The sequence below is a fragment of the Poecilia formosa genome, unplaced genomic scaffold (genome assembly GCF_000485575.1).
Source record: "Poecilia formosa unplaced genomic scaffold, Poecilia_formosa-5.1.2 Scaffold117, whole genome shotgun sequence".
NCBI lineage: Eukaryota > Metazoa > Chordata > Actinopteri > Cyprinodontiformes > Poeciliidae > Poecilia > Poecilia formosa.
In genome coordinates, this window is record NW_006800056.1 from 1814208 (window position 1) to 1831421 (window position 17214).

The window sequence follows — 17214 nt, forward strand, 5'->3', positions numbered from 1 at the left end:
GGAGGTTTTGGGTAAATCTGAAAACTGGTGACAGAGCCAGGCGGCCTACAAATCTGACCCAGTTCCACCGGTTCTGTCAGGAGGACCGGACCAGAACTCCAGCTCACCACTGAGAGAAGCTTTTGGAGGGAAACCCAAAATGACCCGAGTCATAAAGGCAACACTGCCAAACACTGAGGAAGTGTATGTAAACTTCTGAATCTGAAGACACTGATAAATACATATCTGACATAATTCTGTCGTTATTGTTAAATTTAGCAAATAGAATAATTTTGGTGATTCTAACTCACCTAATACAGGAGAAGTTTGCTCTGATTTAACTTCAGAAAGAAAGAAGAAAACATCAGATTTATGTTTTCATTCAGTGTATGTAAACTTATGGATTCTTCTGGTTGAAATATGATCAACTTTGATATCAGAGATCAAGCTAAAATCTGCATTAGAAAAGACGGGTAGTCGTCTTGGGTTAGTATCCCAGTAAAACAAGCAGGAGGCCAACATCCAGACATAATAATCTGAAATTAATTACTTTTGTCAAATAAATCAAAAGACCAAAAGTAAAACAGCTTTCAGACAGTAAGCAGACGTCCTGCTTTGCTTCGACTGCGTGAGCAAAGCATTTTTTTCCCAACAAGTCATCTGCGTGGGCATCTGCTGCGCAGCGCTGCAGCAAAGTTATGGGAATCACGCTTTCTCCTCATTAACCTTTGTGAGCAACAGGGAAGTCCACGGCTGTTTGTGTCATAAAAATAAAAAAATAACTGCAATGACCTCAGAGCAGCTCAGATGCAGGCCAGAAGGGCTGCGAAGCATCTGACTCCCCCCAGAAAGCAAACGCTGAGCTAAGAGGGACATGTGGGTTACATTAGCAAGGAGAGTCTTTATTTATGGCACACACATGACAAGGAACATAACCGCTAACACAACGACAAACACACAAACACTCCCAAATAAATGTCACACAAATCATCCTGTGGCAGTGAAAACCGTCCAGCGCAAGTTTGGGGAAACTTTCTCATTAAGTCTCTATCTTCATCCCGATGAGCTGAAAGAAAGAAAAATTAGAGCGTCTTCTGTCTGTTCCTGGTCACACAACAACGAAACAAACGCAGAAGAAGAAGCGATTAGGATCCCGCCATCAGGTTTCAATTACACGGAAAAGGCAGGGAGGGTTAAGTGAACATCAAGTCATATTAAACTACAACAGGAGGCCAATGGCATTGTGGGACTTTGATGAAAGCTCTCGTGCATTAACACACACTCTCACATGTGGCCAACGTACATTATTTAATTATCACAAGCGTGGCCAAAGCCCTGACTTCCCGCTCCAGCTTAACCACTTCCACCCAGAACAAGAACCTGTGAGTCGGAAAACATGGATGAGATAGTAAAAAAAAATAATAAAAAATGTCGCGTCTACATCTGGAGTTAACAGAGTCCATACAAACCCAGCTGTGTGCGAGTACTGTTGCAGATTAGTCCGTGTTGCATCATTTTATTACGTTGTACCAGGATGTAATAAAAATAAAAATCATCCACAGAACCTCGCAGGACTATCCACACTGCAAATTTAAAAATATGTTTTTCATCCTGGTTTCATGTGACAAAGTAGTGAAGAACGGCGGAAGAAAAACTTTGGGTTTCAAAGGAAAAAAATCTGAAAAGTGTGGCATGCATTTCCACTCAATCCACTGCAGAACCAACTTCCAGTCTGATTCCAGCTGAAGGTCTTTTGGAGAGATTGCTGGACAGATTCTCAGTCTGGACTTTGATTAGGCCATTCTAACACATGAATCTGCTTTAATCCTGTACATTTCATGGTACTTCATGTGAGCTCAATATGAGCTAAAGTGCGACACGTACGGTTAGCTTACCAAATAATTGTGTTTAAAAATAACAATGGATGATTGGGTTAGGACCGGGTCACTCAAAAAAAGAAAGAAAAGCAGAAAATACCACTGGAAAGAAAACGAGGAGGATTTATACTAAAACCAACACAATGGAGCAGATAGATATTTTTAGGGGTGTCAGAGTTTAGGGGGTTGAACACAATTTCAAGCCATGCTTTCAGATTGTTAAGAAGTGAAAAGTGATGCACTACTTTGTCTGAAATCCCAGTGAAACACGTTGAGCTTGGTGGTTTTAATGTGACAGAATGTTTCAGCGGTTTGAACACATCTCAGCTGCAGTCGTCCACGTCTCAGACTTTCTTTCCTTTCTGTCACCTGTCTCTGCACATTCAATCACTCCCAGAGAAGCAGAGAAATGGCCTCCATATTCCCACAGGCGAGACATAAAGAGCCGCGAATGGATGGATGGCAGGTGGCAAGGGAAGTGGGGGACGAAACCAGCGGCTAAATTATTGAGTGACACTTTGCTTTGAGACGCACAAACACACTCATAAAACAGGAAAGTGAAGGCATTAGAACGGTTAGCCTCCTGAATGCACCCGACAACTCGAGTACGCGCTAACCGGCGTCAACGCCGTCCGACCGGGCCGGGCTGTTAAAAGTTTTACGCCGCCGCTCAAAGGGACGCGGCGGCTCCTGAGAGGCCGTCTGTGGGTGAGTGGCCCTGTCATCGCCGCTAATAAATAAGTAAATACATGAGTGGAGTGGCTGAGCCCGGTGCCTCACTGGGAGTTTTCCCCTCGTAAAGACTCAGTAAATTGGTGCCCACACCTGTGCGTGTGTGTGCCTGAGAGTCCGGAGGGAGGAACAGCTTTGGTTTTGCCACCGTTTTCCAGGCTTGAATGTGCCAAAGTGGGATTTTGTTCACTTAAGTTACTTCAGGTCTTGATTTTCCGTGACAAGGCTGGGGCTCAATGGGTGGGCTCGGGCCTAATTCGGTACATAGGAGACAGGATGACGGGCGACTTGCCACAGTCGACTGAGACTCGTTAAGGTCTGATCAGAGAGACACTCACAGCCAAACGGCTTCCTACGCTGCTGCAAGAGCAAAGAGCTGCAGAAAACACGAGATTATCCGAGATAACCCTAACCCTAAACCGACTAACTGCAGGTTTACAATCTTCAAATAAAATATCTAAAGACGTGAACAGGATTTAAGTCACGCTGCACAGAAAAACGTCAGCTGTGTTTGTGATCTGGACAGGGTGCAACGATTAATCAGATTAATCGTGATGAATAATAATTATTATTAAATAATCGTCAACTAATTTAGTAATTGATTAATCGTTAACTGACATATACAGAATCAAAAAGGATATTTGATGAAAAAACAACATACTTAAAGCAGTAATTAAGCTAAAACTGCACTAAAAATATATATAGATATACAGTTTCCATTTAAGATAAAGGAAAACCTTTAAATTTCTTTTTCTTTGCAGAACTAAAGTGGTAGTTTTAACTTCACCTGTTTAGGAGGATTGTTTTAGCTGCAGATAAAAATAACCAGCGTTCACTGAAGCAATCCTGTTACTGCATTTTAGGCAATAAACTGTTCATGTTGTAATTTAAAAAAGGAATTACAAAAAGCAGTGTTTGTTCCTGATTTTCTCAGCTGGTGACTGTATAATGTTTTTATGACTTTTATGACTTGTAAACGAAGCATTTTGAACTGCCTTGTTACTGAAATGTGCAATACAAATAATCCTGAATTTGAAATTTGAAAAACGCCAAGAAATCTGAAAAATAGGACTAATTTACTGCAGTTTAATGATAAAAATCACTTTTCTTTAAGTAACTGGTGTCCAAAAGAAACACGTGTCATGCAGTCATAGCTATAACCTAAAAAAATGATAGTTTTCTTCGTCACTTTTATCATAATTTCAATAGTAGCACAAAATATTGTGATAAAACTTTAGTCCACATCGCCCCCTGCTACGTAGTATCATGAATTAAACACGAAAAACAGAAAGAAAAGGTTGATAATCGACTCCTCTGGTCACAGACTGAAGCCCTTTATGATTCGTACAGCAGAATTGACCAGACACCAACCGAACGGCGTTTAAATGTCTGGGTGCGTCGGCATTACGGCGCGCACTCGTGCTGCTGTATGTGTGTTTTCTTATTGTAAAGCCTGCTAATTGCAGCTGAGACTCCGTTAATTAACACAAAGAGAGGTCTCTGGTGAACGCACAGGCTCTGTGAGTGTGTCACGAGTTTTCATCCAGCTAAGCTGCGGGACGCAGCGGCCTAATCAAAGCCTTTTAAGTCCTGCCATGCTCACACTGGAGGATTAACTGAAGACACACTTTAGTCGTGGAAAACGAGACAAGCGAGAATCAAGCCGGTCGAAAGCAAAAAACAGGAGTGAATACAGAGCAATGTCTTGAAAACCAATAAATCAGACAGTAAATGTGCGATATTTAAGTTGCTCAGACGTAAACATGGCGGAGTTGGACGGGATGTTTGATGCACTGGAGGAATGACTCGATCTGCCTCAATGTCTCAGCTTCCCTTTGTCCGCCCCGCCATCTTCCTTCGCTCTCCTTTTGTTTTGGGTTGGAGGGGGGATAACTTTCTCCCTTTTTATTATTCCTGCCAATTTGGACAGAAGCCCTGGTCAAAGACAGATTACACCGAGTCGCGTATCAAACCTAATCAATCTTCAGCCCCCGGAAGGCATCACTCTCCCAATGAATAATTACCGCAATCCAGTTACGAGCGGCCGCTGCCAGAACGTTGCCATCACACACCCATCTCTTCGGATCTGGAACCCTTGGCTGATTAACCGCTGAACTTTGAGGGGAGAAGTTTGCGATCGCGTGTGTTCGCGTCGTAGGGAAGCAGGAAAGATGAATGGTTCGGACGCAGCTAAAGCGACTGTTTTCATACAGAAACTGCATCTGCATTAAGTTCAACAGGAACCTGCAGGGAGTGAAGTGGAGGTGGGAGGGATGAAGGTTTGGGTTGGTTTCAGGACCGTCAATGTCAACGCGTTCAGGCACGCGATTAATTGGAAAAGTTTGATGTGTTTATATTACATAATTCAGATTAATCCAATTACCAACCTGAAAGTAAGGAAGAGGATTAGGGCCACTGGAAAAAAATTATAATTTTTACTTTAATCTCTGAATTCTGATTAAAGAATTCTCACTTTTTTCTAAGAATTTGAAAGATATCAGATTTTTTTTCTCAAATTTCTGACTTTTATTTCATAATTCTGACTTTTGTCCTAGAATTTTGAACATTCTGACTTTTAATCTCAGAAAACTGAGATTAAAGAAATTCTGACGTTTTTTGAGATGAATGATTTCTGACTTTTTTCTAAGAATTAGAAAAAGAAATAGACAAATTCAAAAAAATATCTGAACTTTTCTTTCAGATTTTTTATTTTAATCTCAGAATTCTGACTTTTTTTCCAGAATTCTGAACCAAAAGTCAGAATTCAGTTTTTGTAATGAGATTAAAGTCAGAAATCTAACTTAAATTTTTTTCTCAGAAAACTTAGAATGTTTGAATTCTCAGATCAAATTCTGGCTTTTTTCTCTCAGAATTTTGTTTTTAATCAAAATAAAATCTAATTTATGTCAGTCTGTTATGTAAAAATCCAAATAAATAAATAATTTGTTCTTAGCATATAAAAATAACTACAAAACTATTATTTCCTTTCCTATCATAGGATTTGTAAATCTGCACTTTATCCACACTGAAAAACACCACACAATTATTTGGTAGATTTTAAATGTAATATTGTACTAATCTGATGGTGCATAAACAACTAAAAAACATTTCGCCTGTGGCTTTAATGTGGATGTAGAAAGGATCAAGTTTGTGTTTTTTTCATTCGGGAATCGTGTCGAAGGCCAAAAACAATTTGACTTTTTTTTTTTTTGGTAACTCCATGTTGCATCGAAGGAACTCTGCAGCAAAGACATAAGTAACGAGAGATGAGGATGATTAAAGGGATGGGATGTCGGGTGAGAGCGTCTGAGAGGAATAAATGATGAATGAGGAAATCATCATGTTGGTGAGGCACTGCTACCAGCGGACAGTCACACGCTGTCAGTCAGTCACTCAGCCGGCGATACGTGATGTACGAGACGTTTCATCAGGAGCCTTTCTTCCTCGATGCATGAGAGGAAGAGCTGAGGGTGGAGGAAGAGTAAAACGGAGGCGTGTGTAACTGCAGGGCAGCTGTATTGAGCGGAAGAGGGTGTCATTTAGAAAGTGGCTGGCTCAGCAGCGGCCATTAGTAGCAGTGTGACACAGTGGACCATCGAGCAACCAGACAGCGGGACAACGAGGGCCGAACTGACAGCAGCGTCACCATGGAGTTCAGCTGGAGCTCCAGGAGCTTCGCTGCTAATTAAATGTGTCATTTAAGGCCATAATTATCAGTCATTTTGTCTAAATACATCACAGAGTGCAGAAAGTGCCTTTTTTAATGTTATAAAACCAATCTGGCTTTATGTGAAAAAGTATAGACTTCTCTTATTAAATCATAACCACAGTATTTGTAAATAACTAGATACACAGAACATAAAATATATCTAAACAAATGGCCAAATATGAAGGAAGTTAATGCAGATGAGAAATAAAGTTGATGTGGAAACCAAACCAAAGGTAAAAGACTAAAGTAAAAACCTAGAGAACTGCAGAGTTACTGGGCAAAATGATTGAGTGTAAAACAACAAAACGACTTCTGAACAAACGCAACCAGACAACCCATCACACAAAAGACATGATACTGATCCCCAACACCAGTGGGGGGCGCACTTTTACTAATTAGCTAATGCACTAACAATGAGAACATTTTTCAGTGAGCGCTTTAGCATTTGTGCTAACTTTGAAAACATTATGTGCACAAAGCTTCCAAATAAAATTCAAAATCTGTGTTGAAGTTTTGGCCATCGACTGTTAAAAAAATCCTAAAGCAATTAGATGCTGTCCAGGGTGAACCCAAAATGTCTCGCTGCAGACCAGCGCCGTTCCCCACCCCGCTAGGGGGAAGGATGTACAGAAGATAGACAGTTAGATGTGTTGAGCCGCTAACGCTAACGCGCTAATAGAGTGACTAATTTCTCTGAAAGGACTTTAGCGCTTTTGCTAACTTTTGAAACGTTTAACGCACTTAGCCTTTGAATAAAGTTCAACATCAGTGTTGAAGTTTTCGTTTTCAACTTAAGAACTTGTCAAGCAGTCAGATGTTTTTAGTTCTGTGTTAGCAGAACTAATGTTTACAATTAGTGCTTTAGGGTTAGGACAACTAACTCTTTAGTTAGCAAAACTAAATATTTGGTAAAGAGAGAATACGAACCAGATTTTTTGAAAGCCGTTTATCCCGTTGATCTGACAGGAAGCTAACACAGGACCATCATGCCGACGGTCAAACATGGTGACAGCAGTGTGATGGTTTAGATCTCCTCGGCTTTTTCTCAAACGAAACCTTCTGGAGGAGAACATCCAGCTGTCATTTTGTGACCTTAGCCGAAGGCGCACTTAGCTTATGCAGCTGGACGATGAAACCAGCAAGGTTTCAGAGTGGCTTAGTCATAGTTTGGGTTTAAATCTAATAGAAATGTTGCGGCATGACTTTAAATTGTTCATGCTCATAAAAATCTTCTAAAAACACTTCTGCAAAGAAGATTGAGCAAAAATTCCTTCACAGCAATGCAAAACGACTCATTACCAGTTATCACAAACATCTGATGGCAGTTCTTGGCACAACCAGATATTGTGTTTAGGGGGCAAATTACTTTTTCAGATGGGGCCAGGTGGGTTTGGACAGCTTTTTTCCCTTAAGAATTGAAATCATTTGAAAACTTCGTATTTGCTCCTCGTTTGATGACATAAATTGATGATCTGAAAGCTTTTTCCACAGCACTGCAGTGAGACTAGAAATTTGTTCTTTGCTAAATCTGAAACTGCCCAAACAGTGAACTATGAAGGGAAATGTTTGACCCAATCATTGTTTTTTCACAAGTAGCTCTTAATTTAATTATAGCGTTTTATTGGTTCTATTGTTGTCTTCTGTCCTTCCAAAACTTTGAATGTTTATTGATTTTATCTCTACAGAAATTTGTTGCAGCTGTTGTTTTAATGTGCTCTAACTGTTGAAACTATTAAGCAAAAGTTTTTAGCAACTAATCATTTTGTTCATCTTCCACTGGGACATCTGATCTCAATCGATTTTTTTTTATTTTTCAAAATTTGCTAATTTTACACACATTTTCTGCTGATTGTGCAGCATGTTCTGGAATAGGGAAAAATGGACAAATGGTTGGCAAAAGGGACTCAAAACTACTGCACAAAACTGAATCATTACTCCCACTTCTAACACATATCTATGATTATTACCATATGTGGCAACTTAAAAATATCCTATATGCTACTCTTATGAAATTCTTACTAATATTTATACTATTATAAGTAATCTGATATTTTAATCCAGGGAAGCCTCTCATAACCTTATGCTGAAAGACCAGATACATAACCCTGGAATAATAAAGCTGTTCCAGTGCCGTAAACTATCCAGTGTCCCACCGCAAATAACCGATTTTAAACAAGCCGGGATAAAAAGAGAGACAAAGACATAACTGAGAATTACTGAGCCTGTGAAATTCCTTAGACAGCAGAACTAACAGTGAAGGTTAAACACTCCAGAGTCTGAGTGTTGGCAGACACAAAACACCGCCACTAAATGGCATGAGTGAGACCTCTCAACCAATCACGCGTCTTCGCTTGGCTTCCAGAGCCAATCGAGGCCCAGGTCTCATCAGAGGGCGACAGAAAACGATCCAATCAGATTTTCTGTCCTCCGTGCAGAGAGCAACGAGGCGCCGATTAGGTTTACTTCAATCAAACGGAAAAGACAACGAAGCAGAATCAGCAAAACATAACAATAAACAACCAATGAATTACACTGGAAATTAAATAACTGCAGCAAAACAATAATTGGAGACACAAAGAGTTGGGAGAAAACGGCAATTGGTTGTTCAGCAATAGTTGAATTTAGTTTTTTTATTTTATTGTCTGTTGAATATTCATTATCCAATCGATGTAGACATAATCACAATATTTTGATCTTTTTGAATTCTGCACCTAACAATTAGCCAAAGTATGAAAAAATGAAAACTACTACAACTAATAAAACGTAAACTAAACAATAACTAATAATAACTAGTAAAAACTAGCAACAAACTAACTAAAACTAACTGAATTATACAAACAAAGAGTCACAATGTAATAAATCTGTCCTATAATGAAAAACTCAAAACTATAACACCTGTGCTTTAAGTTAGTTTTACCTTATTTCTAGTGTTCTAAGACATTTGCACAAGAAACTAAACCAGAGTTATTTGGTAAGATTTTGTGTTTTTACAGAGTTGTAGGAAAAGCACACATTAAGCTAACTTTTTTCATTTCCTTTCTCTTTCCCACAGCCCCTCTTGCCTGAAAGTGCGTTACCGGGGACAGTGCGGTCCTATCGGAGCGACAGGAATTCACAAACACAGGGGGCAAACCAAGGTTACCGAGATGGAGGGCCCAGGCACGCTCCCAAACGACTCAGGCGGCGTTGCGGCCAGCGCAATCTGGGGTCCTTCTGCTGACTCGCCACGCTAGGACTCATGTGAAGGGAATGCGAGGCCGTGTCGCGGTCCAAGTTCTGGAGGAGTGCGGAGAGAGAGACAAACTGTTTGAGGAGGACGGGGGTCGGCGTGCGCGCCGAAGGAACCCGACGAGTAAACTCTGGCCGCCATCATTCGTCAGTCACTTCTTTGTGTTGGAACGGGCCGCCGCGCCACACCCCGCGCTACTCCGGCGCAGGCCAAGTCTTCCTCCACTCCAACGGGGAGAGACATTAGGAAAAGAATAATGGCTATGGACGGCAGCTGCCAATTTAGTCTGAACTTATTTATCTCATTTAGAGTCCGTTTGGAGGGATATACACATGGCAGCTTCTCAGTTCCCACAAACAGAGGAGGAGAGACGGCTGGCGAGGCAGACCAAGTTCCCTCATTGAGTTTTCCTTGACCGTAAAGAGAGAAGGGGGGGTAGAGTTCTGCCAAACCCCAAAAATTGCAGTCCTGTCACCACTGGCTGCCAACTTTTAACTTTTTTAACTATTAAACAAAGAGGCACATGTGCAGAACAGCACTTAATGTAAAGAACGACAGCTCACATCCAACCCAAACCCATGACATGACCCCCCCTCATAAAAACACATCACATTTACTCTAATTAGTTCTGGTATTTCCAGGGCTTGTTTGCACAAATTGGAAATGTGTGATTGGAATTAAAATACAGCATTGAAAGGGGGTTCACCGTATCCCTCTGTCAGCGCTCATACGAAAACAATTTGGTGCAACAGGGAGAAAAAACACAAAGAAGAAGAAAAGAAAGGTAGTAAAACAGACAGACGGAAACAGAAAGAGGAAGAAAAGGGGAGGGAGGTGCATTCCGCTTGGCCCAAAGTGAGAGGCTCGGTGGGTGTCTGAGGGCTCGAGCTGCCAGTAATTGCTTCCATATAGGATTGGTCCACGGTCACACTCACTCACTCACACATGGAGACAGGGAGCCATGCAATAGTATTCATACCGGCACAAAACCCAAAGCAAACCGCTTCCTTTAGAAATCAATTATCAGGCCCGAAATCTGGGTGTAACCTTCAGAGCCACATAAATATGGTTACAAAGTCAGACTTCTATCACCTAAAGAACATTTCCAGGATTGATGTCATAGCAAGATCTAGGGAAACTCATCCATTAAGAGAGGTGGAAGAGTATCCAAAAACTGTACTCAGGTAATAGTAGTGCTACTTCAGCAAAGTAAGAAGCAGCAAGAAATTACTCAAGTAGGAGCAACAAAGTATTTGGCAAAAATTCTACTGATCAAATTAACTGATCAACTGATCAGTAACTGATCAAATTATCAATCACTTAATATTTAAAAATTACATAATCAAGATGACCAAAATATAAAGTTAAGTTGAAGTTTTGTGGGGGGTTTAGCACCAAAATTGCAAAAATTTATAAAAGTTAAAAAAAACAACAACCCCAAAACAAACAAAATCAGACAAATATTTTCCAAATCAGTTTCTTTCAAATAAGAAACTGATGAAACTTTAATAAAAACCAGCAGATGTGTGTCTGGAGAATTTTTTTGATATTCAGTGAGTAGAAAATCTAGAAATTTCACTCAAGAGTAGAAATACTTCATAACAGAATTACTCAAGTAAAACTAAAAAGAACAGCATAGTAAAAATGCTCTTAAAAGTAAAGTTACTCAAGTAAATGTAACTAGTTACTACGCAACTCTGTTCATGCATTTATCTTTAGTCGCATTGATCAAATCAATCCTCCAGCTGCAGCTGATCCAGAGCGCTGCAGCTGGCGTTCTGACTAAAACCAGGAAGTTAGAGAACGTCCCCCAGTTCTACGTCACCTAGTTCTACGTCACCCAGTTCTACGTCACCCAGTTCTGCAGCCCTTCCACTGGCTCCCTGTAGCTCAGAGACTTTAAAATACTGTTCTAGTTTATAAATCACTGAACGGTTTAGCACCACAACACATTAAAGATCTGCTGCTGTTGTACCTCCCAGACCTCTCAGGTCTTCTGGGGATGCAGAGCAGAACCAAAACCAGAACCAAACGAGGAGAAGCAGCATTCAGCTTCTATGCATCACAAATCTGGAACAAACTTCCAGAAAACTGTAAAACAGCTGAAACACTGACTTCCTTTCAATCTAGACTAAAAACCAGCTGTTTAAAGTTGATTTAGAAAAATAACTAAAACATCGACCAACATTTTGAAGAGTAACGGTGGCACTTTTTAAAATAACTTCTTAAGACATAAAGCACTTTTTGCTGAAATATTTTCATAAAAAACAAAAAAAATCTTTCGGCATTAGCGTAACTAGTGTTTATAATTAGCTAACACTAGTTAGCTACCCTAAGAAGAATACTGAATAATTTCTGGACTTTAACTCTCTGGCAGGAGCGAAATGAGGCAAAGGTTCAAAGAGTTGCATTTAGCAACTTTTAAATGTTTTAACTTGTGAATCATCTTCCTCACTGTGAAACAATGGACTCCATAACGTGCTAACAAATAATAGCATGCTATAATATTCTGTTTATCTGAAGATTATCTTTGGTATTTTCAAAGACCAGGTGAGAGAAATGAAAACGTTTTTGTGTGGAAAACCTCACGCACAGCAGCTGTGTTTCATTTCTTTTGTCATTAAACTATTTTTCTGAAACGTGGATGTTTCTGCATGCGGTTTTCAGTCGTGCTTTTTGATGTCTTTATTTTTTCTGCAGTCATGACTTCCTGTACTTTTGCCCTTGATTCGGTGTAATCAGTTGAAATAACAACGTCTTTTCAGGGCAGCTCAATATTTATGTTTTGGCCATTTGAACACAGTAATAAGCTTACAGATTACTCATACAGCTTGGAAACACTTTGTATTTATTGGACCTGAAGAACAAAATGATACTGCGCTTGCAAAGTGAAATGGGATGAAATTGTCTTATTAATTGTCATTTTTTGTTGATTTATGTGATTTTTATGGAGCCAAACTTAAATAAATTGTATTATCTAATTGTTTTGCTCCAGATTATTTTTATTTTTTATATTGCAGTGCCACTTAGACATTTTACAGTTTATGCAGCTGCAGACTTAAGAAATAATAACACATCTGATCTAACATTCAGATGCTGCTGTTCTTTTTGAGTAAATCAATACCATATTGTTTCATAACTGCTTCTGTATTTCTTAATAGTAAAAATAAATCAATGTGGATCTCAGAAAGTGTGGCATTGGTGAATTTCCCAAAAAAAAAAAAAAGTTTGGATTTTTAATTCTTTTTTTTTTAAATCCCAGATTGATTTATTTTGGGGCTTTTTCCCCACTAGGAGTGCCAATGATGTGCAAGAAACCGTCAACATACGTATATGAAGCAACACTTTATACAAATTATAGGTTAGTAGTATCAGAACTTTAATCTTTAAGGATCTAATAATCTATTAAATGCTAAAATTAAACACTTTTTCTCATTTTATTGTTTTTGTGCAGCATCTGCAACATAAAGTTCAGTATAAATACAAACTATCATTATGTATGCGTCCTCTATATCTGCATTATGACCGTGCGTGGCTCTCATCGTATTGTTTCCGTAGTTTCCCAGAGACACATGCACGCCCACAGACAGGCATGATTAATAGAAGTGGGATTTAAAAAGACTGCAACAGTCATCCTCTGCTCCGCTGCCAAAAGAAAACATTCAGCAGTCAACATATGGAGACACACATGGCTGAGCTACGCTGAACCCCCGTATACTAGCCTCCCAAGTCATGAAAAAAGTAAATAAATGAGGAGAATCTCTTCACTTTATAGCAGACATGTCATAAATTGGCTAATACTTAAAGACGGAGAAATGCAGAGAGGGACGCTGCACTGAAAAAGGAAAACAGGTGATCCAACTTAAATATAGTGCGTTCAATTTGACCTACTGCGCTTCCTTCTACGGGCCACACAAAACATGTTCATTACATTTTTTGCACAAAATAGTTTAGTTCTTAGATAATGAGATGTCTGTCTGCTCAGTTTTGTCTGTTTTGAGCTGTTTAAGGGTGTCTTGTCACTTTAAATAAAAATAAACTGCTGCTGGCCACGCCCCCAACTCAACGTTTACACTTGGCTGCAGACAGATGTGCAATTATACAACCATACATCTTCGAAAAGCAAAAGTGGAGCCTCCTCCACAACAGCAAGAATGCAGCAAGTGGTTTCTGGATGGTAAGTCAACAACAAAACACTTGTCTTTTCCAGCAGACATTGCACATACAGAGGTAAAACCAGCTGACCAAATGTGCTAGAGCTCAGTTTGGGTTGCTAGGTAGCAGGGGGAACTCTGCTGGGGTTGCTAGGCAACGAGGTGGGCTTCACTGGGGTTGCTAGGTGATGGGCAGTGCCTGCTGATTTGTGAGGTTTTTGAAATGGCTCATTTTCTAGACACCAGAAAACATCAACTCATTGACACCAAAACAGCAGGTTGATTTTTTAGGCCTTTGCTGTTTTAAGAAGCAGTAGAAACCCAAAGGGAAGAACAAAAATGTGCAAAATCAAAATAAATTCATCCGAGTAAAGTTAAGTTTATTAAGTTGTAACTAAAGTAAGTTTGACAAGGTTAATTTTCTGAAGTTGGAGCTCCTTTATCTTTTTTCAGTGAGTGAGTCGAACAATTTATAACAGCCATTTGACCAGGTGCATAAACGGCGCAGGCTCACACGGCCTTGAAAACAGCCGACTACATAAAACCAACTCCTAACTTTACTGGGTTCTGGTGGAGTTTAAGCAGCAGATGGACCGTGTGCGAGCGCTCCAGGTTCAAAGCGTTAATGTGAGCGAGACCACTCGAGAACGTTAACATGGCGAGTTGAAAAGGTGTGACAGCCACTAAAACGAATGAGGTTACAGCGCTTACCTCACACACACAGAAAGACACACACTTCAACGTACAGCCGCGACTCCCACCTGAGCCGTAACTTTAATGATTGTGGGCCTGTAAGACCGAATCGGCTCGGCTCACAAATCAGAGGCATGTGGGCCTGAAGATTTCCAGCGAACAAGCGCGCACACGTACAGTATGTCGGCTGCGCAGGTGTGAGTCTGGAAGCTGGAAAACAGCAGAGACAGAAGAACTTGACTGCCCTCTCCTGACTTCATTTGTTCTTTAGGGAGTCCCGGATTTCGTTACAGAAAGTGAACGTTAAACACTGCAGAACGCCGGACGTTTGATTGAAAACAACCATCAGTCCTAATATTTCCCCCGGCTGCCAGCGGGGTTCTGAACGGGGCTCCTGGGGGCCGCTGCTGCAGATTGGTGCACGGCGTGCAGATGCACAGGATGTGTGGGCTATAGGGGTGGCTGTCACTGCATCAGATAGGGGAAGCATACAGCAGCCGCGCAGGTAATGATGCCGGGGCCACTGGAGTGCAGGGGAGATTCGTCTGATCACATCACAAACTCTTCACGGACACACACACACACACACACACACACACACACACACACACACACACACACACACGAAGCTGCACAAGTTAACAGAAAACAAACTGGGCTCATTTCTTTTGCTCTGTCGCCTTTTCTGACTACACAACAGTCAAACATTTTTCACTGATACACAGAAGCTGCTCGTATCACTCTTTTTAAACAATAAAAACTTCATTTTATCTTTAACATTAACAGTCCAGATGCACCGATTGCTTATCATCCAACAGGAATTGGCCGATTATCAAGTTGTCAACCAGAGTTAAATTGAGGGCAGAACTTTACAGACACTCATCCAAAGCACAATTTTCATATAAATTACAGAATTTTATGTTTTGTTTTTTGTCAAACTACACAAGATCCAGGCTCAAAAGCAAACTGACATTCACCTAAAGCTTTTAGTAAGTGGTGCTGAAAGTCCTAGAGCACATTTTCACTCAACAAGACCAACACCCACCAACTCCTCACTGCTGATCACGACTGAGAGCAGCTGATCGTTTCCCTGTGGCTGAATAAAACGGATTTGTTTGGCAGCACTCAGTGGGAAAGAAAAAGGAACAATGGGGACCTAAAAAGGAAAAGGACTAGGGTCACTGGAAATATACACACAATAAAATATGTGGCTTGATCTGATGGTGTGCCCTGAAGATCCCCTCACACCATGTTAGCTAACGCAAACTGTTGTTGTTCATGTAACTTTGTGTAACTTAACGGTGCGATGAAGGAAAAGGCTACAAACTTAACATTTAGAAACCAATTTCTCTTCACGTTTGGCCCAGCAGTGTGACCAAAGAAACTCTAAAAATTTTAATCTGACAAGCCAAACACCTTCCGCAGAAACGTTTTATAGTCAGACGAAACAATCATTTAGCTTTTGGGTCTAAGTGACACAGACTATGACTGAAGGATTAAAAGTTGTGGCTTTCAAAACAAATGCTGCCAGAACTAACTGTTCAGCATGGTGGTGGCAGCATTATGCAGTGGTGCCGTTTTGAAACCAGCAGAACTGCATTTTGTTTTTCGCAAAATCTGTCAGCTCTGCCTGAAGTGTGGTATAATGTTGCTGCAAAAAAATGGCCGTTTGAGGTTCAGTTTGTTAGGAAACAACAGACTAAATAAGTCTCCAAACATTTTCACAATCTCAGAACCAATACTGGATGCATCTTAACTGATTTCTTGTTCCACACGAGGATTTATTTTTGGATAAAGAGAAAGATGTTTGAAGTAGATGAAGAAATAAACATTAACTACTTGCAAACTGCAAATAAATCATTGTGAGGCAAATTATTGCTTTAGAAGCTGATTTCCATTTTAACTAACTGAGTTAAAATGTTTAGCTTCTTTTGGAGCAAAAGATCCTGGAGTGAAATTTATATTCTGCTCACTTATCACAAAATATTTATCAAACCATATTTAAAGGAGACAAAATATAAAAATACAACAACTATTTGAAATAATATGCAGCGTTTCAAAACTTCACATGGTGAAATAGCTGACTATTTTGGTCATGTAAAAAGATAAAAATCACAGCTTTAACTACTGATAAAACAAATAAGTAGACCACACAGATTTTATTAACAAAAATCCTCCTTTTTTCCATCATGAAAACATAAAGCAAGCATTGAATGTCAGTTTTTCCTCTGATAGCCGTTATTTAGGTGCTCCAGTTGGCAGGACGTTGGGCTGTTTGGCAGCAGCGAGCGACTCTGAGGAAATGTGAGAAAAAATCCCCCTCAAATCTATTAGATGTTAAAAGACAAAACAAGAAAAGCTTTATCACAAAATGTAATTTCTTTAGGATAAGGCAAACAGATCACGTGCTGGAGTAAAAAACAAATCAGGAAACTGCTGGTGTTTTTGCATGGAGTGTTTGGGAAGTTTGTGGTGTGAAAGAAAGAAAAAAGGACATCGGAGCGCATTCAATCCAAACAGCGTTTCCTACCTTGGCCCGTTACCGCACAAAGGCAAAACCGCACGGCGCAGGCCTCGCAGTCAGGAGGTCTGCGTTGGGCGCGCTTGCTGCGAGGCCTGCGAAGACGGCCGGGTCAGTTTCAATTAGTGCGAGAGCGACGAGAAAACAATCGTGGCTAAACAAAAGAGGCTGGAGCGGGGCAGAGACGGAACCCAAACACGGCGTGGATGCAGGACGGCACATCCTGGATGCGTGGGACGCATGCGGCTACGCGGCCATGCAAGACGCTGCCAAGAGGCCAAACAGTGGGATTAGCTGAACACAACACTGACGCGTTGGCC

General features: G+C 40.5%; 1 protein-coding gene and 1 long non-coding RNA gene across 2 annotated transcripts in view; both read right to left on the bottom strand.

The window, feature by feature from the left end:
- The window catches only part of bnc2 (basonuclin zinc finger protein 2), a 241306-nt gene that overhangs the window by 170842 nt on the left and 53250 nt on the right, over positions 1 to 17214 (bottom strand). The gene's annotated exons all lie outside the window — the stretch shown is intronic.
- LOC107837138 (uncharacterized) overlaps positions 1 to 17214 on the bottom strand; it is a 29640-nt gene that overhangs the window by 1149 nt on the left and 11277 nt on the right. The gene's annotated exons all lie outside the window — the stretch shown is intronic.